We start from the raw sequence: 5,707 nt of genomic DNA, 5'->3' as shown, positions 1-5,707 counted from the left end.
ATAGGAAATTATCATATGTTCACATTCACTTCTTACCTTGACATTATTATTATTATTATTATTATAATTATTATTATTATTATTATTAGCCTCTTGAGTAAGAACAGAAATATGAAAACAGGCTAATTCCCTGTTATCATTAATACTAAAAACTGTATAATAATAAACAGAACCACAAATATACAGTATTATATGTGACAATATCAATTAAAATATCAATACATTATTATTATTATTATTATTATTATTATTATTATTATTATTATTATTATTATTATTATTATCCTAATAAAGGCCTATACAATACTTCACTCCTATTTTGACAACTGAGGAAGGATTTGAGTGGTGTATTGGAATTGTGTTGGCCCTCTGCACAGGGGCTGAACTTTTCAAAGGGGCCTACGGGAGTTAGACGTGCTACTCTCCTTGATATTAGGAACGTAAGAACGGCCATACTGGGTCAGACCAAAGGTCCATCTAGCCCAGTATCCTGTTCTCTGATAGTGGCAGGTGAACCAAAGGGAATGAACAGACAGGAGTTCATCAAGTGATGTACGTCTTGTCACCCAATCCCAGCTTCTGGCTAATGAGGCTAGGGACTCCATCCCTGCCCATCCTGGCTAATAGCCATTTGATGAACCTATCTTCCATGAATCTATCTAGCTCCCTTTTGAATCCCTTATAGTATTGGCTTTCATAGCACCCTCTGGCAAGGAGTTCCAGAGGTTGTCAGTGCGCTGAATGAAAAAAATGCTTTCTTGTGTTTGTTTTAAACCTGCTACCTATTAATTTCATTTGGTGGTCCTTTGATCTTGTATTATGAGGAGTAAATAACACTTCCTTATTTACTTTCTCTATACCACTCATGATTTTATAGACCTCTATCATATCCCCCCTTAGTTGCCTTCTTTTTCAAGCTGAAAAGTCCCAGTCTTATTAATCTCTCCTCATATGGAAGCAGTTCTATACACCTAATCATTTTTGTTGCCCTTTTCTGAACCTTTTCCAATTCCAATATATCTTTTTTGAGACGGGGTGATCACATCTGCACTCAATATTGAAGGTGTAGGCGTACCAAGGATTTATATAGAGGCAATATGATATGTTCTGTCTTATTATCTATCCCTTTCTTGATGATTCCCAACATTCTGTTTGTTTTTTTGATTGCCTCTGCACATTAAATGGATGATTTCAGAGAACTATCCACGATGACTCCAAGATCACTTTTTTGAATGGTAACAGCTAATTTAGACCCCATCATAGTATATGCATAGTTAGGATTCTGTTTTCCAATGTGCATTACTTTGCATTTATCGACATTAAATTTCATCTGCTATTTTTTTTGCCCAGTCTCTCAGTTTTGTGAGATCATTTTGTAGCTCTTCGCAGTCTGCCTGGACTTAACTATCTTGAGTAGTTTGATATCATCTGCAAATTTTGCCACCTCACCGTTTACCCCTTTTTCCAGATCATTTATGTTAAATAGGACTGGGCCCAGTACAGACCCCTGAGGGACACCACTATTTACCTCTCTGCATTCTGAAAACTGACCATTTATCTTCCTATCTTTTAACCAGTTACCAATCCATGAGAGAACCTTCCCTCTTACAGCTTATTTTGCTTAAGAGCCTTGTCAAAGGCTTTCTGAAAATCTAAATATACTATATCCACTGGATCTCCTTTGTCTGCATGGTTGTTGACCCCCGCCGCAAAGAATTCTAGTAGATTGGTGAAGCATGATTTCCCTTTACAAAAAACATGTTGACTATTTCATTAGGATGTGAATGGATGTCTTAACTGAAAATCCCAGCCTGGGTGAATTTCATCCAAAGTGTGATCAAATTCATGTATTAGACAAAGTGAATCAATAGAGGTAAAGACAATTCACTCTAAATACTTTTTTACATATACTAATCTTAGGTGTGCATCTGGCAACTATAATAGTTGTGGGTTTGTGGTTTTTTTGTCCCAGGTCAGCATCTAGTCAATGCAAATTCACCACTTGCATTTTTCCTCCCTCTTCTCTTGAAAACCAATTTTTGTTTCAAACTGGAAAATCTGATTTCAAAAGTATCAGAATGTTTCACTCTGACTATTTTAAAATTGCCATACCTGACCCTGTTTGGCAAATGGTTTGGGTCTTGACAAACCAGCATTTTCTGATTTAAAAAATATATTAAGAAATTCCCCATCAGCTGTAACACAGAAAGTTTGCAATTAGAATGGACAAGTCAAACAGAAGGTGAAAGGAAATGGATCAAGTGATTTACTCAAGTTCAAAATGTCAACACTGCTCTACACATGGTGTTTTCTGTCTTTATAATTATCTTGGGCATGGATTGTTTGTTTGTTTGCTTTTGTTTTGACTGGAATAATGATACTGGTACCACAGTATGGATGATGCTATATTGGTATAAATATGCTTTATATTAGTAGTATTACTCATTCCTCTTCCTGTACTTGAATAAGCTACAGTGGCGTAAAACACCATTAAATCAGTATAACTTTCTACCTTAGACCAACATAACTTAGAAACATTTTAGCCATTGTTGACTTTTTTAAAAGTGCCCTAATTAGAATAAATTTCTGAAAGAAAAGGCATTTTAAACTATGGAACATTGGCATTTTTCATTTCAAAAAATGTCAAAACAAAATATTTCAACAATTGTTGGACATGCTTTTCAAATTTTTTTTCTACTAGAAACATTTCTCAAGTCCAACTCTTTCCTGTGAAAAGTTCAGTTTTGACCAACTGGTCCTTTCCTGGGAGAGAAGGGGGAAAGGAATCGTGCTTTATTTTCTATGCACATTTGCTGCAACAAAAATATTGATAGCAATGATAACTCAGAACGGTTGCCAGTGGTCTATTTCCTAATTACAGCTGTAATACAAATAGCAATAAGAATGATAAATTACAATGTAATATCTCAGCACTACTTTAATAAACAAAATGATAATCATAGTTAATATGATTCCCTAGAGTGTATTTTCAAGTGTCCCAAGCAGGATTGTCTCTTACAGTACATTAGAGAAATAAGAGGTAACATATTTTATTGGACCAATTTCTGTTGGTGAAAGAGACAAGCTTTTGAATTTACCCAGAGCTCCCCTTCAGCTCTGGGACAGATACTCAGAGAGTGACAGCTAAATATAAGCTGGAATAGATTCTTAAGCATAAGAAGTTAATACATGTTGCCAAGAGACCATTCAAGGTGAAGTGACAAGTTAACACCTCTACAGTCCCAGGACAAAGGTGGGTTAGTGGGTTACAGATTGTTGCAATGAGCCATATCCAGTGACTTTATCGAGTCTGTGATTTTTACACTATGTTGTCTGTTTTTCCACTTCCCATGACAACATCAGAGATAGAACATTCACTTTATGAGAATTCTCCCCACTCAATTCACTATTTCCTATGGAAGAGGTTTATCCTCCCTGCTTCCCTCAAGGTGGATTTCACTTCCTGGTTCCTTAGGACGTAGATCAGGGGTTTAGCACTGGGATGAAGATGCTGTACATGAAGATGACTATCCTCTCCATCTCACAGTGGCTTTCCAAGGGTGCTGGCATGAAACCAAAGAGAAGCAGATAGAGAAAAGTCAACCCAATGAGGACAGACACACAGGTAGAGAAAGCTGACCTAGAGTGACAAAATGAGCGACAAAAAATGTTTTTAAAAGTCTGTGGATCTGCAAAGACTGAAATGCCTTGAACACAATTGTGGGCATTTTGGATTCATTTAATGCATGTTCTTCCAGGGACAGGGTTTTCTGTTCAGGAATTTCTTCAGGGAAGATTTCACCTCCCCATTTCTCAGGTTGTATATCAGGGGGTTCAGGACTGGGGTGGCAATGCTGTACATGAGAGTGGGTATCATGTCTCTTTCAGAGGAGACCCCAGGGGCGGCAGCTATGTAGTTGCCAAGAACTGGTATATAGAAAGAGACACCACGGTGAGGTGGGAGGCGCAGGTCGAGAAGGCCTTTCTCCTGCCTTCTCGAGACTGGACCTTCAGGAGGAGGAAAGAAATGATGTAAATGTAGGAGAGGAGTGTGAGGATGAAGGAACTCAGACCGAGGACTGCAGCATCTACGTTGACAAGGATCAGGTTGAGGTGGGTGCTGCCGCAGGCCAGGCTCAGCAGGGGCTTGATGTCACAGAAGAAGTGGGAGACATGGTTGTGGCCACAGAAGGGCAGCCTGGATGCCAAGACGGTGGTCATCAGGGCATGCAGGAAACCGGTGGACCAGGTGGCTGCTGCCAGGAGCAAGCAGGCCTTGGGCTCATGACCAGCCTGTAGCGCAGCGGGTTGCAGATGGCTACGTAGCGGTCATAGGCCATGACAGCCAGAAGTATGGCCTCACTGCTGCCCAGGAGGTGGAAGAAGTGGAGCTGGGCCAGGCAGCCAGCAAAGGAGATGGTCTGGTGCTCTGACAGGAAACCAGACAGCATCTTGGGCATGGTGACTGTGGAGTAGCAGATGTCCAGGCAGGAGAGATTACCCAGGAAAAAGTACATGGGGGTGTGGAGTCGGGGCTCAGCCAGCACCACAGCCAAGATGGCCCCATTACCCAGCAGGCTGGTCATGTAGAGGAGGAGGAAGAGAGGGAAGAGGAAGTGCTGCAGTCCCTGGAGATTGGTCAGGCCGAGAAGGACAAAATTGCTTGCCTCTGTCTGGTTCTCCATTGCTGGGGTGGAATGGGAGATGTGTTGGAGCAGAAAGAGTTGCAACTCTCCTTGCAGTTTGTATTTCTATAAGCACCTTCCACCCAAAGTCTCAGAGTGCCTGTGAGTCATTAATTTAACCTTTCCAATGCTGCTGTGGGTTAGCACCCTCATTTTACAGTTGGGGAAATGCAGCTGGAGAGGGGTGATATATTATCTACATAGCTATAGCAATAAAAGTGCATTGGTTGCACAGGTGAACACTTGAATGTAAGGAGATGGCAGATAATGTACAGTTGCCTGTGCAACCTTAATTCTGTCCCTTGTGCAGCTGTCCTGTGCACTTAAAAAAGCAAGAATCTCATGGAAGAAAACAGTAGGGCTCTTTCTGCGCTTGGAGCTGGGGTACTATTCCCAACTTGCATATCCGTGCTAGCTCTGCTTAAACTAGCATGCTAAAAATATCACTGTAGCCATGCTAGCTCAGGCAGGGGCAAACAGCAGTATGAGCTAGCTGCCTCAAGTACATATGTGATAGAGTGGGGATTTCCCCTTTTTATGCTGTATGTGAGCCTATGTGAATCTTACGGTTTTGCATGAATGCTGCATGTGCCTCACTTTCCATCTGTATTGCACCAATATCTAGGTGGTGCGAATAAGAGTGTGTGACTGTTGAGGGGGCTGCTCCAGCTGCCTGCATGAATTCTATCACCGTCCCTTCATAACCTGAGACCCAGAAGGGGGATGCAACCAGGTGACTCTTGGCCCGGGAAGCAAGACAAAGGCCAGAGGAGGAGTAACAGGCAGGGCAAGGCAAGGACCAGGTAGCTGGAAGCGAGTCAGTCTCTGCTGGCTTGGGGCGCAGGGGGAGGACCAGAGCTCTGATTCTGGGCTCCGCTCCCCCAAAGATGGACTTGGCTGAAAGTCCATCTTTGTACTTTGTGATTTCTGTACTCACAAGCTCTGTTCTACACGGTGTTCCTGTCAGTTAATAAACCTTCTGATGTATCAGTTGGCTGAGAGTCACGTCTGACTGCTTAGTG

General features: G+C 41.5%; 1 pseudogene; it reads right to left on the bottom strand.

The window, feature by feature from the left end:
• Window positions 1-3,739: 3,739 nt before the first annotated feature.
• Window positions 3,740-4,685, bottom strand: LOC115638142 (annotated as a pseudogene).
• Window positions 4,686-5,707: the final 1,022 nt, after the last annotated feature.

This window comes from Gopherus evgoodei, chromosome 21 (genome assembly GCF_007399415.2).
Source record: "Gopherus evgoodei ecotype Sinaloan lineage chromosome 21, rGopEvg1_v1.p, whole genome shotgun sequence".
NCBI classification, from domain to species: domain Eukaryota; kingdom Metazoa; phylum Chordata; order Testudines; family Testudinidae; genus Gopherus; species Gopherus evgoodei.
Note: the sequence above shows the minus strand (reverse complement) of the source record. Positions and strands in the feature narration are given on the sequence as shown.